Source organism: Corvus moneduloides, chromosome 2 (genome assembly GCF_009650955.1).
Source record: "Corvus moneduloides isolate bCorMon1 chromosome 2, bCorMon1.pri, whole genome shotgun sequence".
Lineage (NCBI taxonomy): Eukaryota > Metazoa > Chordata > Aves > Passeriformes > Corvidae > Corvus > Corvus moneduloides.
This window is the reverse complement of record NC_045477.1, coordinates 95,106,570-95,124,902: the sequence shown is the minus strand read 5'-3', so window position 1 is coordinate 95,124,902 and position 18,333 is coordinate 95,106,570. Positions and strand designations below refer to the sequence as shown.

At 42.4% G+C, this 18,333-nt stretch overlaps 1 long non-coding RNA gene across 2 annotated transcripts; it reads right to left on the bottom strand.

Moving 5' to 3' along the window:
* Nucleotides 1–972: 972 nt before the first annotated feature.
* LOC116440098 lies at nucleotides 973–16,446 on the bottom strand. Of its 2 annotated transcripts, XR_004238411.1 has the most exons (4): nucleotides 16,138–16,446; nucleotides 9,120–9,311; nucleotides 7,630–8,836; nucleotides 973–4,006 (listed from the first exon to the last, which is right to left on the bottom strand). It is a non-coding gene; the product is annotated as an uncharacterized LOC116440098 (long non-coding RNA). The 2 variants fall into 2 exon arrangements; XR_004238410.1 differs by having other exon boundaries at nucleotides 973–8,836.
* Between the last annotated feature and the right edge of the window lie 1,887 nt (nucleotides 16,447–18,333).

Here is an 18,333-nt window from a genome sequence, read left to right as displayed (position 1 = left end):
TCTGAGGTGCACAAGTTTTTACATTTCCAGTGTGACTCTGTCTCTATTGTGACTTCCCAAGAATCTCAGAAAATAGAAGGTACATTTACATATTATGTATCACCTTGAGCTAGACAACACTCGGGAACCATGAAATCCTTCCAAATGTTGGCAAATACCAGAGTCTTAAAAAAAACTAAACAAAACCCCCAAACTCCAGCCTCCCCTCCTCCTCCCTCCAGCTCTGGCTGCAAATATTTCAAATATATCAAGAAAAAAGTCTCTAGACTTCTTGATGACTTGATTATAAAGATCTCTGCCTCTATCCTTGTCACTGCCTAATTGGTTCTGCCTGGACGGGCCACATATAAGCAGTAAAGAAAATAATGAGGTAATGAGAAAAGTGTTTAGGGCACCTAGGCTGTAAAGCATCAACTTAAATATCACCTATAGTGGCATTATGTAGCACTTTCAATATATACAGCTCTATTCATTGCTGAAATATCCCATGAGGCAGGTATACTTCATATACAGCTACATTTAGGACAAAGAAATTACAGTGTGCAGCTCTTAGGAGACTTGTCTTTGATCAAAAAGGAATTCATTATCAGAGACAAAATTCAACACAAAACTCCTGGTTCCACTGCTCCCACCCACTGTCTCAACAAGAAAACACAAATACTTTTACATTCATAAAATAAGAATCAAAATTATTTTGCTTCAAATGCTTTTGATGCCTCAAAAGTATTGAAAAAAAATAAATTCATTCCTCAATTTCTTACTCTGCCCATAATTTAAACACATGAAAACATCCGTCCTTTAATTGTTAACCTTACATATTTGTTACGCAGCAGCATAGGGATTAATAGCATCAGCTCTTGACAGGTTGAGATGGGTAAATTCTTACCTTCATGCTCTGTCAGAGCTGGCCTTTGGAGAGTTGGTTTTCAACCTCACTTTCCTCTGTTAAATGAACAACTCAAACCAGATGGATTGCCTTGAAAGAAATTAATTTATTTTTTCTCTGTGAGACTCATATATTTACTTTCCATTCTTGAAAGAAAAAAACCCTCTAAATAAAAGCAGAAGTCAAAATAACAGAGCACAAGCTGTGATTTATTCAGTCCAGCATCAGAGAATCAGTTCTCCAGTCAGAAGTGAAGATGGATAATTTAGAAACAAATTTGTCCTTTTCATTCAAAGACAAGACAATGAATCAGTACTTGTTTACATACAATCTGTCTTGCTATACTTTGTGTAGAGGAAGTGCTTTCACCCACACATTGCTCCACCTGACCTGTTCTTGTTCAGGTTTCACGTAGAAATGACCTTGACAACATCAATAAGTGGAACTAAACATAGTTTTGTAGTATTTAAATTGTTTCATTAAGAGTGTCAATTTTAAAAAAGATACTTTAAAGTTAACCTGCTGAAAAGAAAGAGGATAAAATCCATCACCCATATAGATTTGTTTGGGTTTTTTTTCACTCTTTAGGGCAGCCTTCAGCCCTGCATCTGTGGAGTTAATTACCTTTAACAGAATTTTGTTATCCACTCACTTTTGTTGTTAAAAATAAAGTCTTCCATCATAAATTAAGACCACCATAAACTGAATCACAGGCCTCAGCTTACGATTATTGCTACCACCAATAATGAAAAAATTCTCTGCTGTACTGGAACAAATCCCACAACCTTTTAAGTTGACTGCATGAATAATCTGTGAAGTCCCCTATTTTAAATTTTTAGAAACATTATCTCCAAGTTTTGAGAGCCTTGAGAATTTGACTGGGAAATTTCAATTTATTGCAGCCTAAACATGTTTGCAAGACCAGGAATAAGAAGAGTCCTTGTATAAACAGCAGGGAAGAGGTGGCTCCAGGCTGTCTACCTGATACATTCACAAACCTTGCAGCACCTGCTGGTGCATGCAGGGGCTAAAGCCCCTTCCACACTGCTTTCCCTCCTCTCCTTCCCTCAGTCATCACCTCTGCTGGGTAATGGCTATTAAATGTCTTTAGACAAGAAGACAATAAAGTCCACAAAGTACTGTCATTGAAGATACAGGAAACACAGTGGAACTAAAGGTCCAGGTACAATTTTGGTCCACTGACCCAAAAATTCAAACCAAGTCAAACTGATTCATTCATAGTATGAAGAGATTTCTATTGCTGATGCTGCCAATGAGCATTTTTCTGTAGTCCTGCTGAGTGGCTCCCAAGTCACTCCCGAGCAGCTGCCCCAAGACAGTGCCGTCACCTTTATAGCTTGAAGTGAATTTTACAATTAGAAGAGATATATTTAACACATCTGCAGATACAAAAACACTTGTACTCAGAGAGGGAGAGACATACTTTTTGATAATATTTTAAAAGAAGTGATTTTCTTTTATTTCATGTATTGAAGAATGTACCAGAAAATGCACCATCTCCCTAAATTCCTCCTACATCTTATAATAAGAGACAAAACCAGTCAGAAAGTAGTTTTGGGGAAATCTGTGAATAATGGTAATACTTAAGTAATTCAGTTCTCTGGAATAGTTTCTGAAGTCTTTTTCATATCTTAGTGAAAACAGTAACAACCACTTTTGCCTATAGATGAGAACTGTGACATTTAAACCAAGATGTGACTCTGACAATTTCCAACTTCCCCTACTTTGGAGGGCACACTTTTGGTATGGACTGAGATTATAGGAGTTGTAATAAGTACACATATTTAGAACATCTTATATAATTTGTAGACTATTTAACATCTATAGCAAAACAAGGTATTTGAAAAAAAAAAAAAATTTAAACCAAGGAAGAAAACACAGCTCTTCTGCAAGATTTCCATCTTTGCAGGATCTGGGGAAAACACAAAAAGTTTTCAGCAACTACTCTGAGATGCAGATGTAAAGGAAAGGACTGGAGCAGAAGCATGTTTTAAAACAGACATTTTCCCAGAGAGACACAGTTCTTTGGATCACAGTATTCTGACATCAGTGCCTGGGGACAGGAGTCAGCAAACCTCCAGAGATCTATTGGATGGCATCTGTAAAACAGAGTGTAATGCACCCATATTTGGGGCAGGGAGCTGAGCAACAGATGCCTGTATGGTGAAAGCTCCTTTTGCAGGTCAAGTGACAAATGTCACATGAAAGACCTGCAGCAGCATCAGGGCAGAGGATGGTACAACTTCATTTCTTCGCCCACAGCTCCATCCCTGAACATAAGTGTCAAAAAATAAAGACTGTGTCCTCGAAAGTAGTCTAACACAAGAACTGCATTTTTAAAATCTGTATTTCCAAGAGAATCTTATTAGAATTTTATTCTCCAAAGTAAAAGAGTAACAATATTACAAAAATAAAGACAGAAAGATGAATTGGAATAAAACACTTGGGTGGAAACACTAAGCTGTTGCCATGACTAACGGGAACTAATTTATTTACTTATACATCCTTTGTAATCTCATTTTCTCCCTTGTGACAGCCAATGACTCATTGTTTGTTTACTGATGAAGAAAGCATACTTTCTGAAATCTGTACCAGGAGGGATCTTCTCTGAACAGTCTGCATTTATCCCACACCCAGAAGTTTCTCCGCAGTGCCCATTCAGTAGGTCCCTGCAGACCCATGAGCACCAACCCTCAGCGTCTCAGGGCAGGGGAAGGAGGAGGAGAGGCACACATGTAGGTGCTGCCCATAGGGACTGTTGTGGGCAAATAAGGTAGCTTGGGCTTTCTTTACTTTTCTCACAGGTTTTCCCAGTCTTGGTGGCTCAGGAACATTCTGGGCAGAGAAATGTAACGTTGGCAATGCTGCTGGAAAAGTGGTAAAGGTGATAGTTTGTAGGCAGTTCTGGTGTACTCTGTCTTCTGTATTTCTGGGCTTGACATGTACCAGTTCAGGCAACACTACCAGGAAATACACATGGGGAGTTGTTTGCCTTTTCTTCCCTTTCCCCTCTCATCCTCATCCCGATGAGCAGAAACTGAAACAGAAATATATTTCCGGGTGCTTCTTCAAGTCACCAGGCACAATAAAAAGATCTCCCTTGCAGAAAAGAAGAGAAAATCATAATTTTTGACAGATCAACCAGCTGCAAGAATCACTGTGGTAATGTGCCAGCCTCTTAGGAATGAGAACTGCTCACTTGTAGGTGTGTCACGTAAAAGGCTGCTACTTTATTGTTGTTGACTTGCTTTTTCCCCTTCCATTGCCTGTCCTTCAAAGAGACTTGCCGGACCTCTCAGAGTGGTTGTTAGCTGGTGGTGTACACCAAACACCACGTGGAAGAATGTGGCCCTGAATAGCAGGGTTTTCCCCAAACCACAGCCCTCTCTACCATTTCAGGTGACAATCAGCCACCATCATTTGATGCGGTGGGTTTGTGTCATTCTAGGGTTCTCGTTATTAAAAAGTAACAAAAGTGCTGACAGATAAACATATGAGATCATCAACTCTCCCATTAATTAAAAGGGAGTGTTTCAATAAGAGTAATAATTTACTTAAGTGGCAATGGGATATGAGCCTTGTGGTAGGACTGAGTACAGCAGGGAAGCCTTTGGTGCCAGGAGGTAATGTCAGTCACCTGGGAAATCCTGGGAGCACACTTGAACAGCAAGGCTAAACTGCTGGAAAACAAACAATGTCCTTTGGTCTAAGCCAGTGCCCCTTTCCAAATCCATTCCCAAATTCTGCTCATGACTTAGCCATAGGCTTGCCTATGGCAGACCACTTCATGGGCCAGTAGCTCAGATTCTGTGATTACAACATGAGACATAAAAATAAAGTCCTGGATTCAGAAAAAAAAATGGTTCAGCATGGTAATTTCAGGAGGATAAGTCTCATCATTCTTCTTGCTGGAGCTGTGCCCTCATCAAGGAGGAGGTGAAGCCATTGAGAGGGGACAAAGTCCAGCTATGCTGGCATGTGGATGATACCATGGAGCACATGTTGCTGCCTGCTCCCAGGAGTTTTGAGATATAAAGGCAAGGCTCCAGACCGCCCATCCATAGGAAGCCTCGCATCACTAGGCTCCAGACCCTGCATGTGGGCTGAAGTAATGGTGTGGAGAGACAACAAAACCCCCCCCAAACTCCTGAACCTGCCAGTGAGCCTTCCTCACTGTGGCTGAGTGGCAATGCTGAGCATCCCCTCTCCCAGTCACTCCATTGGTTTACCTCTTCGGGTGCTTGTGTCACTGTTAACATCTGCTATACTGCAGCAATGAAATAGATTATTGGAAATATTATTAGTTAATCTGGACTCTGGCAGTAGCCTTATTGCTGCTTTTGTGTCACGTAACTGAATGGCAAAAGCATGGAGCTCTGCCCAGCACTGCTCTGAAGGAAGGACGCCCATAACACCTGAAAACCTGATAATTGAAAGATTTTATGCATAAAGATCTTTGAATCTTTGCTTAGATGTAAATTTGGATGGACATATCATTTATCTATCTCTAACCTAAAATACTCCAGGGTGATTGTTTAGCTTGTAAAATATTTAGATGCACACACCCACGCATGGCCCAATTTTTCAAACTAGGTTTGTATAGCTGTATGCCTAATTTGTTTGTGCAACTTCTGTGATTGAATGTTCAGCTAGAAAATGGACAGGCAAATGCTGACATCTATACATACCAGGCTCGCTCCTTCCTCATTTTTAGGTGTAAACAAGATAAATGTTAAATACCGTCTCTTGTCAGACCCCTAGCAGACAGCAGTCTGTGCTGCTTTCTAAAAGAAAGTAGGCCCAGGAACAAACTCCGGTGATCTCACCACTAAATGCATTAAGCATAAAATAAGTAGTTCTATAAATACACATACTAAGGATGTAAGAGGGAACTATTCATAGTGGAGGGTCACATTCTTAACCCTAGTCTGTGTCACTTGCCAGATAACTACTGGAACTCCCAAATTTCATTACAAGTACAGCATTATAGTCCAAAACCACTTGAAGATAAACTTTTGCTTACTGTCAAGGGAAACTTCTGAACTTTATTTACTTCCTAATGCAAAAAAAAAAAAAAAAAAAAAAAAATTAGCACATTCCTTGAGCACTGGTCAAATTAAACTTCATACAGATTTCGCCCAGTATTGTACAATACTCTTATGGGCTAGCTCAGGGAAGTTCTAAACTTACATTATAGGGACAGATAAAAATAATGTCATAGACACAGTGCATCTATAGCCTATATAAAATAATATGGTATTTATGCATCAGTCAGCATTGTGATTCATGTTAAACTATAGCATGAACACTACATCAGTGTAATACAGCTATTAACTATGAGAGATCCTGTGCCTTACAATGCACTCTTGTTCCCCTTCGTGCTTAAGAAGCACAGTTTTCCAAATTGCTCTCTGTAATTTCATAGACGTCATCCTTATGGAATTTCTGCTCTAATGTTCACCTTAATATCTGCAAATTGAATCTCTTCCAGTTGCTTGAGATATATATACATACATGTTGTAGGAATCCCCTCCCTCCCCTTGGCATTTTATTTGCCCTCTTCAGCAGTGGGAGTTGTAGAGATGTGATACAGTATTTCATCAGGGCACAAAACTGTCAGCAGGAAGTATTCTCAACACCCCCTCTGAAAAATCACCCCCTATTTTTCCAGCTCATCACCCAATCCAACTGTGTTGTTGTGGGCACACTTGCTGCAACTCTCACCTAGGGGGATCTGGGATTCACTTCACCCCAAGGAGGCAGCAAATGGAGGAAGCCGTGAGCAAGGGCTGCTGTGCTGTGGTGTCAAGTTATGATGCATTTATGTACTGAAGGGGGTTTGTTTTTAAATAAAGCTACCTGTACCTAATGAGGCCCTGATGGGCCACAGAGGGTGAAGGCAAGTGACTGACTCAGTTCCTGGATCTGGCCCATCACTGTGGCTCAGGGTGTCACACTTCACCCCAGGTGTCCCATCCTCACTAGGGACCCGTGCAGCGGCCCCTGCATGTGGGTGCCCCTTCCCATGGGACTCTGCGTGTCAGGACAAGCAGGACCTGGGGCAGAGATCCAGCTCTGTAGGAGATTGAGCTCTGCTGGGAGGGGAGCAGAGGCCTCGGATCACTTTGCAGCATGGTTGCCAACACACCACAAATGAAAATTAGGCTTGTTGCAGCTCTTTTTTAATTTTGCTGTATATAATGGGGCCTCCTAGCATCTTCAGGAGAAATCACTTCCAAATGCCAGAGAGAAGAAAAAGAGCTGCTTTCCTCTTGCGTGGACCACCAGGAAGCTGGCTTTGTTGCTCTAAACGCTGAAAAAAATCACTCTCTCAGAAGCAACAAGCACTTGAGAAAGGGAATCCCTTTTATTTTAGAGGTCTGCTTTGGACCAAGAGGGATTGCACCTCCGTGCATCTCTCTCTTCATTAGCTGGGGAGGGGGAGCTTGCTCCATCATAAACCTCTCCTAAGGACAGGTCTGAAGTGAGACCAGGATAGTGAAGATAACCACGTATCACAGAGCCCAGTGATGTTGTCTGCTGCGTCTTTCGCGCAAGGGCCTTAGGTGCCCATACCTTAGATTAGCTGACATAATCCTTAGGTATGATGTTTAGATGCCAATAGCTAGACTGAGTTATTTTTCACTAGGGGAATGTAGTAGGAGGTCTAACATCTAGCTAAATTGTGGCAACGGGCATTTGGACCCTTCAGTTGGACTTACCTCCTGCTCCCAGCTCCTGATTTGGCTGTGAACCAGAGGTGTCATTTTGAGATGTCCAAGGCCTGCCCTCTCCTGCCTGGCTTCCAGCCTTATGCTCTGGAGAGATGTGGGTTTCCTGTAGTTCCTGTCATACAGCTGTTAGTCTCCAGTGCATATCTGCTGTCCCCTGGGGCCATCAGGCCATGCCTATGTGTAAGCAACTGAACAAAGCCCTAATTGCTACCAATTATAATGGGACTTTTGATGCCTCCATCATTTGTAGGTACCTCCCTGCTTATGTTTGTCTTAAATCAGCAAGATGAGTCTTTCCTTATATTGTTTCCCCATCTTAACGTATTTTTCCATTTTTTTGAGACATGAGAAATGATAGGCAATTCAATATTAATCCCTTCAATATTATGGATTTATTTAGTCAGGGCAGCTAATTTACCAAATGTTGTCTCACATGCTTTTTTATCAACAGCTAAAGTTTTGTCGATGCTTCTTAATTGCCAGCACTCCATCTTCATTTTAGCTTACATAAAATAAAGTTTAAATATAGTTGTGCATCATTCCCACTTCACAGCAATTTATTTCAGTTGCCTCTTTAAAATGGGGTCTGCTTCCTCTTTAGCACAGCACTTGTCTTATCTGATGCCCCTTTGGCTGCCCTTCACTTCTTCTGTTTTCTTGCTAGTTTTATCTCTTCCCAGGAACTTGAGCAGAGCCTGACAAGCAGGATTTCCAAAGGCACACTGCCTGCTTCTTCCTCTATTCTGTTTTCTGTTTCAGGGATGGGGAGTAGTGGGGAATGTAGACAGACATGCTGCAATTGTGGTTTCTTTTCGAGTTCCCCAACTTTCTTAGAAACTCATGTTGGTTGGCTTGTTTGTTGATGTATTCCATTGCATCATAGTGACTAGTTTCCTGTACACCTTCCAAATGTTCTTCTGTGCCTCTTACCTCCTGTACTAAACATCTAATCCAAAACTCCTGGTTGTTAGTGAGAGTCTCCTCTACAATGCCTTTTTGGGTTTGCTTACTTGAACTTGAATCATTGTGAATACCAGCATCAAACTTTCCTATTCTTCTCACATACCTAATTCCTCCCCTTGCTGAACAGAAATAAGTCCAGTCTAATATCTTTCTTGACAGAATTCCAGCTGCAGTAAACCCTCAGAAAACCAGAAAATCGCAGATCAATCTTCCTGTCTACAACTGTGTGATACTGTGAAAAAAAAAAAGAAATATGGGAGTTCAAGAAAACATGGAAAGAAATTAGGATATTTTTGATTCAGTTCTTTCAGCATGTGGGGCAGGAGAGGAAAGGCGGAGGGGGAGAGAGAAAAATTGAGTGAGAGGGGAGGGGACGGAAGGAAGGAAGGAAGGAAGGAAGGAAGGAAGGAAGGAAGGAAGGAAGGAAGGAAGGAAGGAAGGAAGGAAGGAAGGAAGGAAGGAAGGAAGGAAGGAAGGAAGTTAAAATGAATGACAAGACTGAGGCACTCTATTACCTGAAACATGATGCAGCTGTGTCTGCAGCTTAGCAATGCCTTGATATTTGCAGTAGCTGTAACTGTCGTACCACTGATATCAGGGTGGGGTGTTCCCTGGTCCCTGTATTCCCAAGCTGTGAGGCTGTCAGTCCTGGGATTGCTCAGATTCTCTTGCTGGGCTCTCATCCCTGGTACCCAGTCTTCATTTTCCTTATATAATAAAATATAATAAACTAACTGCCCATATCCTGCTCCCCTTTTTCTTCCTCTGATTGCACCAAATTACATTAGTGCTCTCTATCCCACCTCTGTCTCCTGTGGTGGAGCCTGAATCTGCACAGCCAGCAGCTGCACTGCCCACCTAGGAGAACAGCCATAGGGGCTCCTGCCTGTGCTGGCACCCTTTGGCACCACTGGGGGCTGCAAGGAGAGGCTGGGGTGCTGTAGTGGGGAGGGTGCCCTCCAGATGGGTCACCTCCTCCAGCAGCCATCAGGAAAGGACTAGCACAGCCAAGAGCTGTGCTTCAGGTGGCTTAACACAAGTGCCTCCCATGCTGGAAAAGAAGAAAATTAGAAAGCAGGGAGCCATCAAAACTATAAAAGGTTTCATTCTGGAAGCGCTGGACAGAAGTGGTATGAAGACAAAACGATAGGAAAGCAAGATCTTCCCACAGTAGATCAATCTTGTTGACATAATGGAGATCTTTGCAAAAGGCAAGGGCGCACATTTCCTACATCAGCCATTGTAGTAGCAAGTGGTCCCTACTGTTCACAGTTAAAAATTGACCTTTTCATCTTTCATTACTACCATGGAGATCAATAATCTCATGCACGAGAGAGACACCAGTAACTGTGGAATGTCCAGGGGACAAAAAAAATAATGTTATGGTACTCCACTGTCTGCTGAAACACCTCTTTGTGAGTGTCCCAAAACACCCTGCTTAAATTTCTTCTCCAATGCAGAGATGGTAGAACTCATCTTCATTCATTCTACATAATTAATCAGCAATGATAAGAGCTTGATGAAGCAACATTTGCAGTAATGTAGACTTTAAAAATTGATTCTATAATTTCCTCCATGTTTTCAGTTTCAGTCTACATTCACGCAGGATGTTATGCAAATCCATAATCATATCCTTCCCTCCCGCATACATGCATTCATAGGAAGGCTGGCTGATACACACAGAAACAAAGCACATGTATGCGTACAGAAACACACTTGTGTTGAGATGTAGGCATTAATTTTAAATATGCTAACAATATTTATATTATTTTTGTCATTCTTTTCAGGTGTATGATTCTATGTGTGCTTACATACCACTCTGCCATAACACATCATGTAAGCATAGTGGTATCTTTACATTAAGCTGCAGTCATTGCTGATGAGAGACACAGAGTATATATTCAAATGCATCTTCATTACATATGATTATTCAAAAGATTTTTGTTCTCCCTAAGTAGACCTCACAAAACTACTGCTGCAAAGTCAATTTTAGACTGTATTTAATATCCAATACGTTTAGACAGAAAAGGGAAAAAAAACAGAGAGGAAAAGAAGGAACAAAATACAAAAATAAAACAAGACAGATACTAAAGAGTAGAAAAGAAGATGTGAAATACATGTTCAGTCATTTTCTCCGTGATAAAGATGTGTACAATAAATTTCACCAAAAGAGTCTAGATAATTATAGATACACAGTGTCACATCTGAAACCTCTGTCTCATATGTGTATATATAAATGTACACACAGAGGATATATATATATATATATGCATACACACACATATATGCATATATCTGTATTTTCATACGTGCTTGTATCAATGTACTTATATGAGTGTATATATATGGGGTATATAAATACTACCAAAATTTTTGCAAGGAGACCAGTGAAGCAGACTCCTGACTGTCTGACAGAACTGGGGAGCCAGCTTATGTAATTTCTGCTTCTAGTTTGCTCAAAATACAAAGGACAAATTTCTGCTTTACATGCTGCTTTTGCAAGCAGTGCCTTACAGGCAGATTTACAGAACCACCAACATCAACAACGGCACAGTGGGGATAAGCTCACAGAAATCGCTGACACAACTCTGTAGCTAGAAAATGCCCCACGGTGGCCCAAAAAAAATAATCCACCAAACCACCCCAGAAAATTTCTTGCAATTTCTTTCCTCATCATGTACTAATATACACCACTGTCATGTCTTGAAAGAAATTCAGAGCTGTCTATGGCAAAAAGAAGGATAAATTGCTTTATCTCTGCCAGAAGTGGAGCATGCCTTCTGTCATATCCCCAAAGCTGCTCCAGGGAGAGGATTTCCCCACATGGATTCAGGCAATTATTTTACATTGAATGTGAAACAGGAACATTTCTGTTTCTGTGGCTGAGCCTGCCTGGGGGTCCTCTGCTGCTAACAACCAGGATGTGCAGCTCCTGCGAGATGGGTGTTGAGAGCTGAAGTGGCTTTGACAGCCAGTGTCTCACTGGGTTGCTGCCTCTCTCAGGTTCACTCCAGGGACTTCTCCCCATGGGTGGAAAGGTGGCGAGCCACCTTTCATCCAACATCCCAACTGCAGGGTAGCAGAAAATGGGGCACCAGTGGTTTTAGTTCAGACCTTGAGCCCAGCCTGGATATCTTCTTCCTCCAATACAGGAAGAATTCAGTGACTTGGGCTCCTGGGCATCCCTGAGCAGAGAATGCAATCACATTCCACAGAGCTCCTGACTGTGGACTGCAGTGTTACTGAGCTTTCCTTTTCTATTAAAAAAAAAAAAAAACAAAAAAAACCAGACAACAAAACCCAACCAAAAAAAACAAAGACCAACCCCCAAACAACCTCCAGAGGTTTTCTGAAAAGCAGTCCTCAGCAGAGGTACAGCAAAACTTTTCATGCTGGGCAGTCTGCTGTGCCCCTAGGGGTGGGAATAATCCCTCCGGAAGCACCCCAGGTGCAGACTGGGAGGGAGCCAAGTTCTCCCTTGTGCTGCAGCCACCTGGCAGCTGCTGCTCCCTTCCAGGTATTGCTGAAGGAGTCCCACTGCTGGATCATGGCCACGCTGTGCTGGGCAAGAGGTAAAAACACATTAAAAGATGCTACCCTGGCTGAAAGGTGATTTACTGCAATTTTTACAAGTTAAAGGGCTGATTGCAGTGAAGCATTCTGCATTTTGCTTTGTTTATTGGCATCACTTTCTATAAATTCAATGGGAAAATGAGCAGTGATTCCTTCCACAGAGTGGCCATTGCATTTCTCAGCTCCACACAAACTCCTTGTAAACTCGATGTTTGCAATTAGTGGCTGAGCATGTCCCTTGGTATCTGTGATGACATTGTTAACTGAAAGACAACTGAACTTTCGTCACCAGTCTAGTTTTAATTTAGGACATAGAAAATCTCTTTTCCAAATTATTTGGTTGTATTCATGGACATCAGAGCTTCAAATTTTTTGGAGCACATCCACTGTGAATACTATTTTCTGCAACTTTTATTAATCTGGAGAATGAACCAGTGCAGAATGTGAGGAAAATAAATCTGGACATGTAAACCTTACCTGAATCCACCCATCTGTAATGGAAATAAATGCTTGGGTGATTCAGTTCTACTTAAATTGAAACTTAGACTGATTGCAGATGTGGCAAATATGATTTATCAATATTAAACATCTGTAAATAGGCATGATCTTCTTCTGAGTTTTTGCATTAATTCGTAGCTTTGAAAAATTGGGAACATTTTAAGTTTTTCTATGTTTGCATGCAGTGGCTGAATCTCAACAGGGATTTTTGCCTGAAGTACAGTATCTGACTTCTGCTGCCTTACTTCTAAGTGTAATAATTAGTGTAGTGGTGCACTAAGGGCATTTGGGGCATAGCTCAGGCAGGAAGACAGAGTTACTCTATTTTCATGCAGTAGAAGCAAAACAGATTTGGCAAGCTCTGCAAAGTGATGACAGGGTTGACAATATTACAAGTATTTGTGCATCAAGAAGCCCTGCTCAGCACTTGGCTTTTTCTGAGCACATTCTGCACATATCTGCACAACCTAATCCCACAAAGAAACCGAGTTTTTGATACTCAATGAAGAGACAGAGAAACTTTTAGGGAGTTTTACTTGTTAAATGGGTGAAAGATACTTGCTCCTGTCTCAAGCCAGGAAGCTTTGCTGAGCAGGGGTTGTGAGCAGCATTGCTAGCAGCAACCATTAGTAAAGGTCAGGGCAAGCAATTTCTAATGCTGAAGGAGATGGAAACAGCTTCCCAAGGAGTGGGATTCTTCAGTGACAGAGATGTGTCTGTGACAACCACGCCAGGCTTTTCTGACATAGAGGTGTCCTGGAACATCTGGAACACCTGGGACTCTGAGAAAAAAAATGGCGGTGTACAGTGAAAGCTTAAAACTCTTATCAGGAGTGGGAATGGCAGAGAATGGCTCAATGAGATGCTCCTGTGTGATACAGCTGTGCGTAAACAGGTGTTCCCCTTGCACTCAGTGTGTGGTCATTTTTGGCCATTCATCAATGAGAAGAGTGATTTTGACTCAGTGAGCTGTCTCTCTGTGCCCAATTCCATCTCAGTGAACCCCTTGACCACGTGTTCTGCTGCCTCTTCAAGGTATGGTACCTGGGGAGGAGCAAGAGCTACCAGGGCTTGAGATGAACAGCACAAGTCACGAAATGCGTGACAATAAAAAATCAACAGGAAGGGAGAAGACCGAGGCTTCAGAAAAAATTATACCACTTAAAACCTGTTTGAAACTCCTGGGGGTAGAAAAAAAGGAATAAAAAAGAGGTTTTACAGTCCTCAGCAGGGGAGCAGAGAGGTTTGTGCTGCTCCTTTGCACAGTGCTGCTCCACTGACACATTGCAGACGTGAGCTCACCTTCAGTTAAGGTCAGCTTCCCAGCGCTTGAAGTTGCTAATCCTGCTGAATAGTCAGGCCCCAAATGAACCATCTCCCGAAGGGAGCTGTCAAGCAGTACTTGCCCACTTAATTGACTAAGACCTGTTCCTAGGTTTTTTGCTGGCAATTGATGGATCTAGTAGTTGTCTTTCCCCTACAAGAATAGATCAATTGACAAGAAAACTATTTAATGACAAAGCTTCTAAATGCTTGTCTAAGTTCTCTCTGCATTCTAATAGTGGAGACAAGTTGTTCAATCAAGTATGGCACCGAGTGCCGCAGCGTTGAGCTGAAATGTATCAGCCACTCTGAAGAAAATGCTTCAGGTCATGTTGTGGACAGAACATCCAGAGACACATTTAATGTGACAGGCTTTAGTATCCAATATCTATGAGTTTGGGTTGGAAGCAAGCTTTCAGAGCTGCTCTAAAATGCCAACTGAGCTCCCAAGCACATAGACATATTTGTTGGTTTAACCCCCAAGGGTGCTGTTGTGATTCAAGAAGTGGCAGGAAGGTGCAGATGGGCAGTCCGTGCCTTGCAACAGCCCTGTATTTGTCCTCCACTCACTTTTGCCTCCAGGCACTCGGCATTATTTCACATCTCCACAAGGATTTCACTGGTCATGGCTCTGTTTGGCAATACTTTCTCACAAGCTTTCCATGTTTTCCCTACCTTTACTAGTTGGAAGCACAGCAGCTTGCGGTCTTGCCAAATAGACTTTCTATTTCTAAATCCTTCCTTTTATACATTTAAGAATTTGACAAGGAGGAGATATTACATTAGTCTGGAAAGTTTTCAACCATAATCTGCTAAATTAGTAAACCCATTCATAATGAAACTTGACTGATTTTACACTTTCCATACCTTTTGGGAATGTACCTAACTTGCCAGCACTCAGAGGCAGTGCAAACTTTTCGGTTTTTACTTAGACTGTGTAGTACTTTGGTTCAAGGAGAGTCCATCTGACCCCTTGCAGTAATAGCTCACTGAGAGAAGAGGTTGCTCCAGTCTACCTATGGGTGTTCAGAAACAGTGGTGAGAAGGTGAGAATCTATTTTCTCTGGGTTAGGTCCTGCTTCTCTCATTCAAGCCATGTTCTCATTTCAAAACTGAAGTTTTCAGTCTAAGGAGGCTGCCACCCTCATCCAGTTCATGCAGCATGAGAACCCTTTTGTACACCATGTTATGTGTCTGAGTGTTGTGTTATGTGAACTGAGTGAGGAGTTCAGCAGCAACAGAACTGAGCCACAGTACCCTGCCCTTGTTTCAGAGAAATGGCAGAGTAAAAGCAGCCCAGGAGTAAAAGCAGTACAGGAGCAAAATCACACCTCACCCATGGGCTTTTCCTAGCTTCTCCTTGCACCTTCTGTATAAAGCAGGATGTGGTTTTTAGTCCTCCATGTTAATGGGCATTCTGAACTAAAGACCTTGAAATATAGCCTGCTCCAAAACTGTAAGTGGTTAGAAAGCACAATCTATTGCACTGGTCTGAAGCGTGGCACTCTCCTGCCTTTATCCATCTTTCCCTCTCTATCATCTCTCTCACTGGGGTTTGTTAATAGAACCTGTCTCACCTTTTAACATGCTAGTCAGCATATGATACTGCACTCCTCATACCTATCTAATTGAAAATTAGCATAATTTCCCTGCAAGTTTATCTGACCAAGGAAACCAAACAGTGACTTTCAGATCCTCCATCCGTGTTTCTCATGCAGTACAGGGCAATAACCAGTCCAGAAAGGGCTGCTCTGTCACGACTGATGGGAGGCTCATGCTCCAAGCTGAGCCTGCTGCTGTGCTTCAGCCGCTGTCAAGATTAGAAGCACAGTGAGTATCACTTAATCAGCTTTCTTGCACCAAAGTTTTGTCAGCCACAAGATTCCCTGCAGTTCACCAGCTGTCTCATTATTTACTATGTTTTACAGTAGAAATTTAAGGCTGCCAAAAGACTCACCAGACAACTTCCCATTTTTGTTTGTGTAAAAAACACCTGCAGTTATATTCCCTTAAAGGCCTGAAAATTCGTCTCAAAATTGATTTTGGTTTTGGGGAGGCTTCAGGGAAAAAATATAAACCCACTGCTGTTTTTGAGGTAAAAGAGGGTGAAATAGTAAATAAACTGAGCGAACTACTTACCTAGCATTGACTGAGTGATTTGATCAGCCTTCTTTGGAGGAGAAAAGAGAAAGGAGATGGTTTGAACACATCTAAGAATAAGTAGCCCAGCTGTGTGCAGGCAGATGTGCTCCTCTTCCACCTGCCTTTGAGAATATGCAAAGCACACGCACTCATCCACACCTGTTTATGTAGACACATCCTGACTTTTGAAGCTTCAAATTGGGTATCAAAATAATTCCTTCTGTGCAGAGCAGGTGTTTGCGAAGTTGCATACAGTTCATTTGTGAAAGAGTCATTCTGAAAGTTTGGCAGTGTGCACCAGCCCCACAGAACAGGCTGCAGAGTTGTGACCACTGGTTGACTCTGAGTGCATACAGAAACTTCCTGTGTGTGGCTCACAAGCCTTGTTACTCATCCTGCAGCCATCATTGAGCAAGTCATCTTCTCATGTTCAGGGGAAGTCAAAATGATAGTAATGCTGACAGTAATGCATTAATTAACTGCAATCTACGGGGGCTGCCTGTGAACTTCTGAAGTGTGAGATTTCGTTAGAACGACTGTTTGTGTGCAAAGTTGTAGATGCTCAGATGATTCACCAAGGAAGTGCAAACAGCCTTGTTCAACTCATAGTCATGTTCCCTTCCCGCTCCTGTTGACTGTCATTTTGTGCAAGGACTTCATCTGATGCCTTGAGGCCTCAGTGATTTCAGGTTTCTATCAAGAGTGCTATGTGTAAAGTTGGACCAAAATAGCCACATTTACTAGCCCAAGAGATCTTTATAATGACACACCTACACTATGACGAGGCAAACGAACATCTACATTCCTGAGAAATTACATTCTTTTGGGCTGCATTTGTTCAACCACACTGTCCCAAATCTTTTACTGGCAATACTGAATGCCTTCCCTTTGAAGTACCTTTTCCATTCACAAGTGCTTAGACACATTGGCAGAGGCGTCACTGGATACAGACACGCACACCAACGACTGGCTAGCAAAGGGTGGAATCCAAAAGTAATTGGAGCCAAGAACTGTGGTCTCTTTACTGCTCCTCCTTTCCACTGGTTTTCAATATTGGATCAATGGGTGTCCTTGCTTTGACATCCTTCAGTATCTGTACTGCAAATACCAATAACCAAACTGTACACAACACTGCTCAGAGAGGTTTGTGAATATGGCATTTAGAAGTAGCTTTTCTTTCTTAACATGATTGTAAGTTTTTATTTCATGTGAACATATTTTTTCTGCTCTTGTATATTATCTAATCCTATTTAGAGTATCTTCCCCCCCCCCCCCCCATCCCCCCGAGAATGCCTTGCTCTTCTAGTTGAGCTGATCCTTCACATCCCTTTACATTTAGAACAGATGAGTAAGATGAATCCTAAAGGCTTTGTCTGCAGTCACTTGCAAGTTGCTTAAACTCTTGGTGCCTTTAATTATCCCAGAAGCAAATGTTACAACATGACCGCACCACCTGCACAGTTCTGGATCCAGAGCTGTGTTGGCTGCGTGTATGGTAGTCAAAAAGTTTGCTCCACAGCATCATCTACTATGCATACATACATATGCATTTCTGCAAGGCAGGGATTGCTCTATCCAATGCATGCCATGCCATGCTGGAGCTCTCCCAGCTACAAGCTGATATGTCTCCGTGGTGCAACACAGCTTTGATCCCAGAATCACTGTAATTACGTTACACTATTGCTCCCTCTGAACTGCTTAGCTAAGCTGAGAACCCATCTACAAGGTGGTCTGGGTTGGGTGGCATCTTGCTCCCACATCACTGCAGTGCATCAGGTGGTAGTGCAGGTTTGCTCCCAGACAGCCCTAGACCTGTCAACCTCACTCAGCTGGTCCCACCTGCAAGCTTCCCAGCTGTGGCTGCTTGCCTCTTTCATTTGCTCCACAGCACGGGCATTGCTTGGCTTGTCAACCAGAACTGGATGCCTTCGCTCTGCTATCGGCTGCTCATCTGTGCCTGGGCTACGGCTCACAGAACAGAGCGAGACCGCAGGGGTGGACGGAGCTGGAAATATCCCTCCTGTGCTGGATGGTGCATTTCCCCCACCACCCAGCCTACCGACTGCTTTTTGCTGTCACCTGGCCCAGTGATGGACATTTAAATTGGAATTTAGAAATCATGAAGGCTGCAAAAGGCATGAGTCTCTGTGGTGGGGAATTGCATGCTGCATAACGGGAGACCATCCTGTTCCT